We start from the raw sequence: 16,181 nt of genomic DNA on the forward strand, positions 1-16,181 counted from the left end.
TGCTATCTGAGTTTTGTTCCTCTGAAATTCTTAATTGGATAAGTGTTGTCAGTTTCCCCTTTCCACCATGGATAGGACAGTCTCCATAGAGGGTAAGAACGGAACAGAATCGAATAAACGGAATGTTATCTTTTAGAGACCCAGGAGTAAACTGCATAACAGAGATACTTGCGAAACAGCCGCCGCGATCTGGAGAACCGGAATCTCAGGCGCACTCTATTAGAGAAAGAAAATCCGGCCTTTTTCAAGAAGACGTCAATATTCCCTTTTGTAGAAGGGGCAACTTTTCCCAGTCATTAAGTCCTGGACGTTCGCGACAAGTGTTGCGGAGCCATTCTTTATCACGCCCGATTTACTGTTACTGTTTTCTAAGCAAAAGACAGAAGACAGGAAACAAAAAACTAACGCGTTGAAAAACGAGGCCCGCGGCTGGCGCCCGACGTGACCTCAGCTGGCAGCCGCCATGAATTATGTACTGCCGCCATATTCATGCTGTGCGCTGACAAAAATTCGATGCTAGAATGCCGCAGAAGGAGGGGCAGACGTGAAAGAACCTTTTACGTTGGTGCCTTGCTATTCTACGCAGGGAAGGGTTGTCGTTGCGCGTGAGTGTCGCGCACAGGCACATACAATTAACTAAATAAAAATATTCAAGTGGCCGGGAGCTAGGCAAGGCAGTTACCAACTACTACGTTCCTTCCTGAAGCCACCGTGTAGAATATAAAATATTGAGAACAGGTTTTTGCAGGTTACTTTCGAGGCGCACACATTTAGGCACCCGAAGAAACGCTTTATTGTTTCCTCTACAGTTTCTTCACTGCGTTACTCGGGGAATGGCTTGTTGATCTAACTTAGGGTTGCTCTCAATGTGACGTTAAGTGGGGTGGCGAAAGTATTCTGACATTGCGCTGAACAACAATTGAATGCAGGATGATTCAAATTAACAACCATGTGAGTACCCTGCGGGAAAATGACAGAGCTGAATTCATAGTATTCTAGTACAAAAGGGATCGCACTGCATCGTAAACTGTCCTCCGCCCAGATATTGCGTGCTGCATGTAACGTTATGCGCCAACAGTCTTTCAAAAGTAATGCAGACTTTCTCATGTCCGGTATATCCGCTCTGCCGCAACGTTATTTGCCTCTCTTAGAGCGATAGCTCTACTTAATGCAAAACTCGAGTTTTATTTATATGTGTGTGCATGGCATTGAAGTGGCCATGATAATTTCGCCCTCTCCACCCCTGAAATTTGGTCTTCATCGATTTGGACCAAAATCCATGTTCAGGCTAATTTGAATGTGCTCAATAAGATGGTAGTCTCCAAATTCGACCTGGGCCTCTTCCACAATTTGATCCACCCCACCCCGGAAATTCGACCTTCATCGTTTGGGCCTAAATTGATGTCCAGGCTAATTTGAATGTGCTCGGTACGATGGTAGTCTCCAAATTTGACTTAATCCGAGTCAAAGCACACACAGCAGACGCAAGCAACCAGTCAAGCCAAGAGGCGAGGAACAGCCGAATCATAGTAGACGCAAGAACAGCTATCGCACGACCATTCGATGTAACATATAGTTAAACAGCTGCTAGTTTGTTTTTTGTTTTCGTGGTTTTTTTATTTTTATTTTCTGCGGCTCGGACTCCTCGACATTATTGCGTTACTAGTGAGCTGGCGAAATGTAAGTCGCTTACAGTTCATGTTTAGAGCGGCGTTCTCAGCTTTAGTGACACGTTTGGCCGCCTTGGCTGCCTTCATGCGCAGGCGCGTAAACCAGTCTCCGATCCATCAAGCGCTTCTACGCTTTCGCGTTGAGCTAGTTGGTTCAGCGCAGCTGCTTTCAGCGTAGCGTCATCTACGATCACAGCGCCCAGTTAATTCCTATAGGAGTGGATAGATGAATGCTTAAACAGAAAGTGCTGCTGAACTAGCTAGACACGGCTTCTTTTCAAAGAGAAACTGCATGAATGTAAAAGAGGAACACAGTAGACGAGGTAGACAGGACAGGTGCAAACTTTCGACTAGCACTTATTGATCTTCTCAACCCCGCATATATAGGCAAAGATTTAATATGCGCTTTACGTGCCGCTAAGAAAGAACCCAAATCAAGCACCTGCGCATGCAAAGAACGACCATGCAAAAAAAAAAAAAAAAATCGCAGGGCTGTTACCACTGTTTGAAATGAGATTCAGCGACAGCTGTCGAGGTATTACCCTCCGTCCTCCTTCCACGGTTACCACTCTCTCAGTTTTAAGGGGAAAGCCTTTAATGCCTCATCGTTGTCGACAGAAGGTTGTCAGAAGAGGTGTCACGCTTTTCGGTTGGTCGAAATGGTTATGACGTCATGGTGCGCGGACTCGAAGTAATGAGGTCACCCACGGATGCCTGACGCCGCCTTTTGGAGCAGACGACAACTAATAAAAAATAGTTGTCGTCCGCTCCGACAGGGGGCGTAAGGCGTCCATGGGTGACCACATTACATACCTCATTACTGCGAACAGGTGCCATGGATACAACCGAACTCATCGAAGCAGAGAGAGAGAGTCGTGCTAAAGAAGCAGTTGAAGTCGGCAGTCAAAGTGTTAGTTGTAATGTGTAGTCAAAGTGTGTAGTCAAATAAAGCACCAGTGCAGCACAAACAGTCTCGCAGTCAATGCCAAACAGTGCGCCAGGAAAGGCTTTCGCCTTACAGCACTTAAGAGAGACAAAGTGCCCCCTGAATTTTTTTCCCATGGCAGCCACGCTCTGTTTGCGCACCCACTTCCTTCCACGGTGACCACCATCCAGATGGTTTCCACAGTAATCACCTTCCGGTTGCGCACTCTGCTCTTCAGTACTTTCCTCCCACGGTAATCATCCTCTTTCCAATGTAACCAGATGCTTTCGCTGGTAACCACCTTTCCGTTATGCATTCCTCTGCTCTAGTCATGCCCTTCTGCTTTCACGGTAAGCACCCTCCATATGGTTCCGGTGATCGCCATCCTCCGGTTACACATTCCTTCCCTCTCGCCATACCCTCCTCCTTCCTTCCGTCTGCGGCAACCACCTTCCTGTTACGCATCCTTCTTCTCTCGTCATGCAAACACAACCTCGGTGGTTACCATGGCAACCATCCACCGGTTACGTCGAACTGCTGTTACTACTACTACTACTACTACTACTACTACTACTACGCCGACGCGAAACCCAGTAACAGGTTGTAAACAGACGTGGCTGTAAAACCTCTTAGCTAAACAAAGTGTGACTCACGCAGACGTCCCCCATTACCTTATGCGGTACCCTTCGAGAAGTTCACGTGGTTTTGTGTCTCGGCTTCTGGCGAGTAGCGATTCATTCCAACCGCGGCTCATAAGCAACACACGTGCGCTGCAGTGGACATGCAAATGCGTTCCCTTTAATGCCTAGTAAAAGCTAGAGCTCCCATGTGCGCCCATTAAAATAACGGCCCATCGGGCCACATGCAAGCGGTATGCCGTACACGACTCCCGTGCTGCATTTCACGCGTGCCTTTTCATGTTTCATTTTGCATCCACTTGTTTTTGGTCCATCTTCAGAAACACCCAGGCATAGCACAGCGATATTACTGGGTAAACAAACAAAAAATGACGCGAAGCCTGTGCCTCTTAGACACCTTTCTGGGACTTGGCGGGCGACTTAGTGCACATAATAACAACACTGGGGGCTTGGTCGTACCCCTCTCATCTGAGTTTCAGCTTTTATCTTCTTGAGTAGGTTGTCAACCACCGCTATGATCGCCGCGAAAATAAAGCCTTCTGAACGCACCATTTTAATGCCTTAATGTAAAAGCTTAAGTGCACTGCATTTCGACACAACTTTGTGAGAGCCGACTCAAAAAACAATCGTGCTATGAATTGCTTTATCATCTTAGGGAGTCAGTAATATCCGGAAGGGCGTATTTCTGTGGCTATGGAGAAAGTGCTTGAAGATCTGATCGTATATAAAACCACAGTGACATGTAAAGCAAGAACTACCAAGAACCATTCGATTATGGTCTGTTCATGAGAACTAATGTCTTCCTGTGCAAAGGAAAAAGAAAACGTGCGGAGACTTTAGGCACACGTCATGCATTTCTGATGCATAATTATTGTGCAGAATAAAAAGAAACGAAATCAAGAAAAAGAAACTGCCGATGCCAACGTTTTTAAAATGTTGGCTGGGTCATCAACGGAAGTGAGAGCAGTTCCACCCGCAGACGGCAGATGGCGCCACGGCCTGCACCACGATCATCATAGGCGCCATTTTGGGGAAAAGGAGGGAGAGTTCCCCCTCAGCTGGGAAGGTAAACTCAAGCGCGCGTGAGCGCCAGAGCTGTCGGGATACAACGCTGAGTGTGACCCAGATTCCCCGGCCCGAATTGGGCCCACCTGGCCGGATGACGAGCCGGCGACGACGCTGTCACTGAGGTAAGCCGCGCCGTGTCTTTGCGAAGACACAAGTAATCATCTCATCGAGCAGAAGTTGACATACGATACAAATTATTACACGGCAGCTTCTCTTACTTAGTTTCATTTAGTGAGAAGGAAAGACTTGTCATGCTTCGCACAAGTACTTTTTTTTTTCGCTTCCGACTTTACGTGTGGCATTTACGGCGCTCGTTCCTGCTCACTCTTCTCGTCTGTGGGCGGAATTTACTGCATCAAATAAATAATTTCAGGTGTAGAGAAAGCGTAAGTTTGGCGCTTCTACACGAGAAAACAAAAAAGAAGGCAATTATGGTAAGTCAGGCAGTTGCTGTCGGTGCAGTTAATATACAAAATAATTCCCCGCCTCCTCACACACGAAACATACCCAGAAATTTTAGACAAACATTTTTCAACGGGACGTTGTTTATTAACGCAATGTTTTCATATATCGTGAGATCCCGCTCTTGATTGGTTTCTGTGGCTGTTGGCTTCTCTCATATTTATAACGAGCCCTTCATTCCCCTTCCCTTGTTTGCTTAATTGCTTTGCGAGGGCCTCGGTTCTGGCAGCCTTGACGCCATAGGAAGCATAAGAGGGTTCTAACACAGCTTCCACCCTCGCCGTTCGATGACGTTCCACGTCACATCTGCCGTAACTCAGGACGTACTATGTCCGCCGTTTACGAACGTGGGTGGCGCTGATGAACACCCTCTAGGTTAGGTTATTTGTAAACATAAATACCCCCGAAAGCAGAAGATTTGACAGCCGTCGCCGTAGCTCAGCGGTAGAGCACCGGACGCGTAATTCGGAGGTCGTGGGTTCGGATCCCACCGGCGGCATGTGGTTGTTTTTTCTTCTGCTTTTCTAATCAATTAGATTTAAGTGATAACATATTCAGTAATATTCTAAATCGAAGAACACCACAAAATAAATAAAAATTCGAAAGCCCCTCTGTCCCTTCGTTTCTGTGGCTGCTGGCTATATATATATATATATATATATATATATATATATATATATATATATATATATATATATATATATATATATATATATATATATATATATATATATATATATATATATATATATACGCAGATCTCCTCTCGGCACGCTTGCATTTTTTGCTATCGTCGAAAACATTCCCCATTGGTTTTCTTAGGCAGCCTTAACAACTCGATGCGAGCGACGGACAAACTTTAAAGGAGATTTTGCTACGCTACACATCGGAAGAATGGAGCATCACCTTCAATATTTCCGCAACAGTCGCTTACAATGTTCAACAGTTGCCTGACAATTAAAGCTGACGTCGAAGAATCCTGGACCTGAAGGCTCCTGTTATGCCCACAAAACATCTAGGCATGCTGGTTAGACTGGTCATGAGGCCATACGATATAAGCTGCCCTTTTCGCGTCCGTTCGGTCCTCTGTCAGCGGCCACTCAGATATACCCGCTACTTTCAAGCGTCTGTGGAAAGCGACCTGGTCATTGGGTCGTTGGCGATCGGACCTCACCATTGGCCGCATATTTCATCCACTTTCAGCCAATGGTGAGGTCCGATCGCCAACGACCCAATGACCAGGTCGCTTTCCACAGACGCTTGAAAGTAGCGGGTATATCTGAGTGGCCGCTGACAGAGGACCGAACGGACGCGAAATGGACAACGGAAAATGGACAGAATACGTCCCCTGGAGACAATTTGATCTTTGTTTTGATTAGCTGAACGAAGCGAAAATAAGGTACTGACGCATCCACAGCTCAGAGGAATTAGGTTGACAAAGCTGAACTGTGCCAGGACAAAGTAAGATAGAATAGTGTCATTTGGGCTAAAACCGCAGCCGTGCCTCATCGACGCGCTGACGGCATCTTAAGGGTCTATTATTTCAAGAGTAGTTGCTTAGTCAACGCGTTGTTAGAGGGGTACAGGGACAAAGTTTTTCGGTGTCCGTTTTCTTTTCGCTCTGAATGAGGCCTGCAGGCCTAATAATTATGAAAATGGGTTCAAAACACCAGTGCTCAACATGAATAATCGACAAACAATTTTGTACAGGCAGTTCCGATATCGGCCATGCCAGCTCTGCAGTGTACCTTGACGTCACGGTCGGCCGGCCAACCTGAGACACCACATTCGTGAGGTCCGCGTCGATAGCAAGCACTGGTTGTTCCTGTCAATAACCAATGGGTTCAGCGATGTCGCAGTAACTGGGGCAACTGCACCTTGACGTCATTCGATGCGGATGGAAATGTGGAGCGACCCCTCGGACAACAATCAAAATCATATTAAATTATGTTCCACTCAACGCCTGCGACTGAAACTTGCCAGCAGGCGTCTCCTTACGCGCACGAAACAAATTATATCTTTTGTTTGCGTTCAAAGTTATGTGACTGTGCCCTTTAGCCTTAAGACCACTTCGTCGGAAGCGAGTCCCACGACGCACAATAAACGAAGTCGACCTGCTTCCCATCTCCAACGCGGCGTACTTATAATTAGCCAACTGAAAATGTAAATTTGCATAGCCTATGTAGCTATAATTACAGCTGTCAGAAGACGTAACACTGATTTCCACTGGGGGTATGGCACACGAAATCAGTTTATTGACTCTCTGACCAACATGTCACATACGAGAAAATTACTCGGTCCTGCTGGTGACTAAACCTAACAAACTAGCGCCACATCTCAGTAGATGAGAGAAGCGAGAGCCATGTATGATTCGAGGATTCCGAGATGAAGTTTCAAGGCAGGGTTTGATAGATCTGCCTGAACCCTGCATCATCTCCCAGTCATGGAGGTCATATGAGAACATTATCAAAGTCGCCACATGAATGGACCTCGTCGTGGCTCTCAACCCTGCTTCCTGAGCTGCCCAATCGCGGCAGAGTGCTGTGCGGAGTCTGAGGGGTCCCTGTTCTTGAAACAGTGGTGTAAAAAAACTACGTCGAGTCTTATTCGAAATTCGTACCAGTTATTCGAAAACTATTAGGAAACTTGAACCCGTAATTGGTTCGATCCGAGTGATTTTGAAAATGCACTATTTGATTTGTTAAGTGAATCGAATAGGAGGATACTCGATTCGCCAATAGATTGTTTCGAATATTCGAACAGCTCTGCGAAACATGTCTGTCTTTAAGAAAGCTAGCCTCAAAGAGGAGTTAACTCACAATGTTTAAAACTTGAAGGAGGCTAAAAATGCGTTCGAATTATGCGGATTCCGCCAATTCGCCAGAGCACCAATTCGATTAGACCAAGATTTCCAAATAAGCGTGTTCAAATTAATCAAATTCCAAAGTAGACGTTAACACTTAAACTTCTAAGCAATTTCCAGTATTAGGTTGTAGTGATTACGTTTTGTTCTACCATTTAAACCACTCTTAACCTCCCAGAGATAAGATGTTAGTAAAGTGTAAACTGTAGTGTTTAACGTCTTGAAGCAACACATTTTGGCTACTAGAGAAGCAGTGTGGAGGACTCCGGATTAACTTCTACCACCTAGGGTACTTTAGCTGTCATCGCACAGCACATGACCGTTTTTTGTATTTCTCCTGCATTGAATACGGCCGCCGCGGTCGGGATCGAACCCGTGACCTTGAGGTCAGCACAAAACACCAAGCCTTCTGAGCAAGCGCAGCGGGTAAAGGATAACAGTGCAGTTCGAACCTGTGTAAACTTTGAATATGACAGCGACTGTGTCGTCACCATTAAGGATAACTAAAGGTGTCCAGCAGTACACACAATTAGCCTTTCGTTACCTGTGCCAGTGCTGAAGGTCACCTTCTAGGTTTTGCTTCAATTCTGCAATTTTGCGCATGTTCAAGGGCAGTACATGTGGTACAGCTTCACAAAGCACAGCACAGCACTGATTTGATCAGCATAACACATGCCATAATATATGGTACGTATAATTAAGCACATCACGTACATCACAAGACAGCAAAGTAAAGCAAAGCGTACAGCACAGCAAAGTAAAGCATAGCATAGCATAGCATAGCATAGCATAGCATAGCATAGCATAGCATATCATATCATAGCGTAGCGTAGCGTAGCATAGCATAGCATAGCATAGCATAGCATAGCATAGCATAGCATAGCATAGCTCTAAAACCCGTAACAAAAGGATAGCCCGGAAAAGCACTGGATTCCACGCCGCAGCATAGTAAGCATACGGCTAAGCTAATAAGTTTAATTAGCGTTGACTATTCTTTACTAACAGTTTAATTAGCGTCTACTGTTCTTTAGCATCGTGCAAATGCCATGGTACAGTGCGCTATATAGTATAACAAAGTGGCTTTCGCTCGCATGTTCTAGACAGAACAAAAACACCACAGCTAAGCCATATTTGTTTCCCCCATATGATTGATACCTCATTCCGCGTGCAGCAACGCCTACCCTCTTCATTCGCAAACGGAGCATTTGCGTTCCATCAGGGGGCGCTCGTTCCTTCTTCTTACGTCGCTTCGTTCCCTACATGCCCTACGTCATATTCGGACGTGCGGCCGTACTTCTCCCCTCACTCCCCATTTCGCGCCAAACACGAGCGAACACCATGGTGGCGGCAACTGGCGCTGGCTCCCACGCTGCCAGATCGAAAAAAAAAAGGAAAGGAAAGTAGAATAGCAGTAAAAAAAAAAATGGCCGTAGCGTTTGCGGAGTCCCGAGCGAGCGCGAGCGCCCCCCTCCGAAAACGCGCTGTTGTCGCCGGGCCGCTGCTGGCAGTCGGCGGCGGAATAACGCCATTTCCCGTGAGAAATCGCGAGGTGTCAAGTTGATCCAGATAAATCGCTCGCTCGCGAGCGCGAACGCTGCCTGCTGCCGGCCTCCTGCGGGCTTTCGATCGCGCGCCGGCCTGGTCGCGGCGGCGACGCGTCCAGCCCATTCCCTCCGACCGCTCCCTTATGCGTTCCCTTTCCAAAACACCTCTCCTCCCTATCGCGCCTCCCTAAAAAAGTAGTCTAATTCCTGTTAGCCGCGTGGCTTTCGACTTTCCAAAACTCGCAGTGGCGGCAGATTTCTCCCCTTTATGCGCTTGTCATACCGCCGCCCCGCCGAGCGAAACTGTTGGCCCTGTATAACTCGCAGTGTCCTTGCAGGGCCGTTACCGCCTCTGTCGCTCAATTTACCAAGTGTCTAGCGTCGTTACGCTGCTGACAGAAAGATGAATGCACTTTTAAACTCCTAGTTTTTTTTTTCCGCATCTTTGGAAAGTGGAAAGTCGTGGCATAAATCGCACACTACACGGCTTTATATGTCTTTGGACATTGTCATGAACCATGATATTACCTCTGTGCGCAAAATTCTCGTGCGCGTCGACTCCCCCCCCCCCCCCCCCCCACACACACACACACATTGTTTTTCTCCTCGTATTCCCGAAAGGCAGGGAACTTCATCAAAAATTAGACAAGACATAATTATTCCGGTACGTTCTATTGTTCTTTTTTTTAGCGGTCTGATTACGTAGTATGTAGTAGATGGTTCTGAAGCAGAGTACAAAGTTTTCGTTAACGCACGTCTAAGAAAAATAAAGTGAATCAACAACTTCAGTTGCTGGTCCATTTCCACAGTGAAACGCCGACACCGAGTGGCAGTTAATGGTTGCCTTTTTGTTGCCTGGCCCCATGGTACACGTCATGTTGGTGATGGGCGAAGAACTTCCCGCACAGGTGCCTCGTATGTGGGTGTCTCCATTTCACTTCCGCCTTCATGCCTTAATGGAGTGCCAGACTAAGTTACGCGTCGATCAGACGATATAAACCTTAACATGCTGGTGGTGTCAACGATAATGAGTGACTAATGCTTGGGTTAACGGACCTTGAAGGAGCACGACAGCATCATTCGAGAGACAACTAATTTACACAGACACTTACTGCCTCGTTTCAGGCTACAGCTGTCGATTTGTACATAAACAGCATTGTTAAAGATGAAAAGCATTGGTTTTGTAATTTGTTTCCAGTTAAACATAAATCCTTCTTCGTTTTTTCCGTTCTAAACAAGTTGGCAAGAGAACGGGAGTGGCGTGATTTCATTGACAATTTTTCGCGCCTAAGCGACAGCAGCTTTTCAATGGCCCCGTTTTTCAAAGAGCCTTTCTCGCGATCTGTACCGCAAGCTCGGATCAAAATACATGTTCTTCGCAAGTGCGTTAAAGTGGCGAGAAGGTTATGTTAATAAGCGCCGTGAAGATCTTTGTCACCATAATCCCTACACAGACGCTCACTTTGCGGCCTCATTTTGAGAAAACGATGCAACGCACAGCCCAAAGAAAAAGAAAAGGGACTACCAACAAGCCGAGAGTGAAATCTCAATCACAGGGTCATAAAACAGGAGCCAAACAGCCGTAAAAAAACACACAGCTCGCCGAGCCCAGAAAGCTGAATACAGTTCATCGAATTTCAGTCTGGAGCACAACGATGCTCGTACGCTTCCGTTGTGCATATGTATTAGAGAGGCGACCGTAAAGAGTCTCGGTCGCATCTGGATGCTACTTTGCTGAATATTTTTAAATAAAAATATGCTGCATTACGACACTGCGCCGTCGTTTAGGGATCTGGAATCGCGCTGCGCAAAGCTAAATCCGTTGCGTATGTGCTTACGTCTGCCTATGTAGGCTATATAGCTCTCTAAAGCTTTATTATGGGCTCCAGACGACGCAGATGACGCAGCCCTAGATACACAGTCGTACAAATGCATGTAACGACGCTTGGCTTGGCTCGGAACGATATCAAAGAAATGCCCAGCTAGTCGCGGCCCGATTTAATTTTTCATTTCCATTCTCCTGAAAACGACAAAAGTTTCCCTCTCCATGTACGGTTCGCTAGATATTTTTTTTACGCGTAGCTTCTTGGGCCCGCTCCCTTTCCTTTGTGTTTTTTATTTATTTATTTTTAATTTTTCCGTTACGCGCGCTGAGTCAGTCCGCGCCCCAGTTACTCCCGGCAGCAGTGGAAAATCCATTTGCATTCTTTATCTTGTGGGCGCGAGGGAGCACGGAATCTATTCGAAGGACGTTTGCCCGCTCGCAACATTAGGCAGTAATTACACTTCCGCTCGAAAGAAGGCGAATGTCTATAGAGTTTTTGCCTTTTCTTTTTATCTTGTCTTTTGTTTTCCCTGGCGTTGAATTCAAGAACGGATGAATTGTTCTCTGGAGCTTGTAATGCACAAAACGCGCTAATCGTTGTCGGACAAAAGCCCCATTGCTCAACTCGGCTGCAATTGTCTTTCACTGAAGCACTCCGGGCAGAATAGTTTGTCAGCGTCTGTAATCAAGCATTGGCTAATATATATTCGAGCAGCCAAGGCCCTGCTTTATACATATGGATTGGACTTGCCGGTTTAAACGAAAAAAAAAACGGTAAAAGTACGGCAAAATCAATTTTTGAAATTCGGTTTTAACCAGAGAAGGTCAGTATCCGTGAAGATGCATGACTTGGCTATAACAGGCTATTAAGCATGCAGGAGTAGCATTTAGACGACGGAGAAAACTAATATTGCACACACTGGTGTGGTGAGGTGGGGGTACGCTTGGGTTATTGCAGTCGTGTTTTGAGGCATTGCTTCTCTACCTTATACATATACTTTAGACGCACTCTCTTTACACCGTACACGCATGCTACATTTCATACGTTTTTAGGTTCATGCCTAAGTTAAAATAAATTTAGTTGTTGAATGCCGAAGCAATTTGCCCACGTCCTGTTCGCTGTCCATTTGCAATGTCCTGCGCGCTCTTTCAGTCTGCCCTGTCTTTTACCGTTTGGTTTGGTTTATGGGGGTTTAACGTCCCAAAGCAACTCAGGCTATGAGGGACGCCGTAGTGAAGGGTTCCGGAAATTTCGACCACCTGGGGTTCTTTAACGTGCACTGTCATCGCACAGTACATGGGCCTCTAGTATTTCGCCTCTATCGAAATTCTACAGCCGCGACCAGGATCGAACCCGCGTGTTTCGAGTTTGCAGCCGAGCGCCGCGGCGGACTGGGTTGGGGTGAGAGGGGATAGCAGGGTTGGAGGGGCAGGCGCACACCATGTGGTAGACGTCCGAAGACTTATCCGCACAGTGCGGAGAGCTGCCCGAGAAAGAAGGGTCGAAGTGTTTGAGAGCTGCCGGGCACAGCAAAGTATTAGTGTACAGGCGAAGCAGAAGCCGCTCCTCCGCCTTTGAGAGACCTTCTCTAGCGCAGTGCATTGCATGTCGTCGTCTTCATCGCCTTCCGTCTGCGCACAAGTCACGAAAGGAAAGGACACACACTTTCAATCGCGCTTTCATGCACGTGACGTTGGTGTCCAGCTGCTAAAACCTGCTTTCGCACAATATTCCGTGGTTAGCAATGCTAAACCTCAGCAATTTTTTTTTTCTTTGCCGGTATACCAGGGCTTAGGACGTCACTTTTTTTGGACGTCGGGACATCCGCCCCCGGAGGTAAAGCAGCAAGGATGGGTAAAAAACATTACGAAAGCAACTGCGAAGACGGCAAACGCGAAGCGAGCAGTGAAACAAGCAGCAAGCCAGCTCTGCATTCCATGCAGGCATCATGCAGACGAAAGCAGCTTGGTGTGTCGACACGCGAACTGCGCAGGAGCAGTAGGCAGGAGGCAAGCACTAGAAGCAAGGAGTAAAGGCAGCGGTAGAGAAAAAGATAGACACCGTGCGACAGATTTCGACATCCACTGTTGGTTACGTGGAGAGGATATGTTTGCATCATCTCACAAGCCTACAGTCGCCATGAACTCTCTCTTCTTCCAAGATGGCGCCACTGACCTCACCTGACGTGCAAAGAAACTATTCAAAGCATAAGGCCGTGGATGAGGAAGAAAAAAATAATCGTCTTGCTTTCAAACTTAAGGACAGAGGGAAAAAGCTTAATAACGACGCAGCATTCAGCGTCGCGGGTATCCTGCGCTAAAGTCACCAAAGCCAACTCGTTAGTCACTTGGTGCGACGCTAACCAGACCCGGGAAGTTGGGGGGAGGAGGATATGGATAATGGGCAGATTGAACAGTAACGGTGCAAGAGAAAAGACAATGTTCAAGATCAGCGTAGGGTGCGTTCAGGTTCTATAGTGCTTTCAGATTTGTTCCTGTATGACTACTTATAGTACAGAAAATCCTTCTGTCTCTCCGCATAACGAAGATTTGTTGATACAAACGCTCAGTAAGCGACTAAGGCTACGTCACACATCAGTACAGGTCGGCATGGAGTAAAATTTTGCGGCAAAAATGCGGCGCTATAAAAAATCTGCTAAAGCACTAGAATCAGAAACAATATCGCTGCTTCGCTGGAGGCCAGTGTAATAATGAGGGCTCACTGCGCAGCCGCAGGCAGGCGGAAGAAAACGTTCCCGCGTTAAGACAGTTTCGCTGTTCAGTTCTGTTAAAAAAAAAAAAAAAGTCTGGCAAGCACAGAAAACGTTTCGCTGAAGAAAACACAAACATAAAGCGCAGAAGGAGAGGCTCAAGAGAGAGAGGATCCATTCTTCCGCACGCGCGCGCAGCGGAACAAATTAGAGAGTGAGGGGGAGAGCGGGTGCCGCAAACCTAGGCGAAAAGCAGCGCGGGCTGCGGACACGGGGACAACGCCACCGCCGCCGCGGCAATGATCAAAGAGCCGTGAGGCACGCAGCGAATCCAAAACTCGAGGCTGCTGGCACCGGACCCCCTCCCTCTACCAAGAGAGCCTTGTTTTGCGAAGCTTTGCAAAGCCCGCGCCTGATCCCGGACCGTGCTTACATTTTCTTTTGTTCTTTCTCGTGCGATATGTAGTAGTAGTAGTAGGTTTATTTGGCCATATTATATACAATATGCCCTCGAGGTGAGGCTAAAGGAGGTAGACCAAGCTTGCCTCCTGACAAGGCCTTAACAAGGCCGGATATTCCCGCTTGTCTGGTTCCCGCGGCATTGTCGTGACTCTACATCACGAGAGCTGTATGCCTCCCCTCCCCTTTTGTTTCCGAGCGCGACGGAATCCGAAACATCGCCTTTATCTAAATATAGCGTGGCCGTCGACTTTCTCTTCCATTTGTCTTCAGGACTTTCCGAATAAGGACGAGCTTGTGCGCTGAGGATTTGGGCAGGTCATGGAACTTGCCGATATGCGTTGTGTGCTGCCCGAGTGTATACGTATTCGCAGAGGTCGTTACTTTGCCTTTCTCTCAGCTCTATTATTAAACGGCTACTTTGCTAGTGCAGCCGTAGGCTGCACATTATTTCGGACGAACTTTATCTTGGCGTCCGATAGTCTGAGTTGGCAGTTATAGAAGTCAACGACAATACTGTTCCGAGAGTAAACGGGTAGGCTCTATTCCGAGATTAGGTCAGATTTAGTGCCAGATTCTTCCCTGAAAATAGAGTGTTAATTAGGAAGGCCGATACTGCGCAGATGGGAGTGTACAAATCACTCGTGAGTTCTATATGAATGCAGCGCGCATTCATCTGGAAGCTAGGCCGAGCGTGTCTACGGTTTCTAGCGTTCTCCTGGAGATCATAGCTTTGCAGCACGTGGATAGCATGCAGTTACCGTGAAGTCTATAAAAAAAATTACGGGGGTGTCTACTAGTTGGGCATAACAGTTTTAGAAGGTACTCGTAAGTCCGCAATGCATTAAAAAAAAATGCATGGTGTTTTCTTATTTCCGTCTTCCTTTTGTTTGCCCTTGAGCGCCTTAGTAGTGGACTTCAGCACTCAGCAGACTTTCAAAGCGAACTGGGAACGAGAATCTCTCTAAGACTTCTAGATGACTCGAAACGTAATGTACACAAACAATCCACTCTTTTCAACACACCCTGCCTGACTCTACTCCATATAGCAAACACCGACAGCATTCAGCATGGATGTCAGTCCCACGTGCACCCTCTCTATACATGCAACGGTACTCCATTTCGCAAAGCCTAAGGGTCGCAAGTCTCAGATGTCCTGCTGGCAGCAACAGGAGCGGGCGGCATCTTCAAAGACAACGAGTCTCTTTTCTTCCGTACTGCGAGGAATGCCCTTGGGCCGGGAGTCCGCCTCTCTGCGTGCCGCCGACGCGTGTTTGCTCCCGGTCGTTCGTGTTGCTGCTGTCTTGTTGACCCGGGCCTCCCTGCCTCCGGGCACGTCTCTTGGCAGTTGCCCGGCCTGTCGCTTCCATTCAGCGGGCAAATCACTGAACGCACCCTGAAAACCTGGCGCGGCTCCTTAAAAGGCAGCGGGCCAGCGCTCGGCACTGGCGTAATGGCCGCGAGGTCCCTATTTCGCGGGGAGATCAACTTCGGAGTGAAATGCAACTGCACTCGAGGCATCTGGTTGATACCCTGCGCCGTTTTGTGCAACGCTGTCCTATTTGCGCTCGTCGAAATGTATGCGTTTGCATTCTAGTCGAGCAAAGTTCGCCTCGTGTTCCGACATGTAGAAAAAAGACAGAGGAGGAAGGGAATTTAGAGGCAGAAAGAAGAAACACGAACGGGTTTCGGTAGCTCTCGGGCGCCGAAAACTTTGGAACGAGCACAATTTTTGTCGTTCAGTTGCCAAAACCGACAGGAAAGGTATCTTCCCGCACCACTGATGTATCTCGAGTTCCTCGCCAAGACTGCAAAGAAAAAACGAAAAAAGTATGCTGTCGCTGACAACAGACGGATAGGTTGCCGAGTTTTCTACGGAGCCTATAGCGAAGTTTTTGCAGAACCCCTAGCCTGCACTAATAAGCACCGCATGGGTGTGGAGAAGGAGACCCTCCACCTTCTAGTGATGTGGGAGCGCTGGTTATGCGGTGTTAGGAATCAAACCCCGAGTTTTGT

The sequence above is a fragment of the Amblyomma mixtum genome, chromosome 2 (genome assembly GCF_055824585.1).
Source record: "Amblyomma mixtum isolate Tamu chromosome 2, ASM5582458v1, whole genome shotgun sequence".
NCBI classification, from domain to species: Eukaryota; Metazoa; Arthropoda; class Arachnida; order Ixodida; family Ixodidae; genus Amblyomma; species Amblyomma mixtum.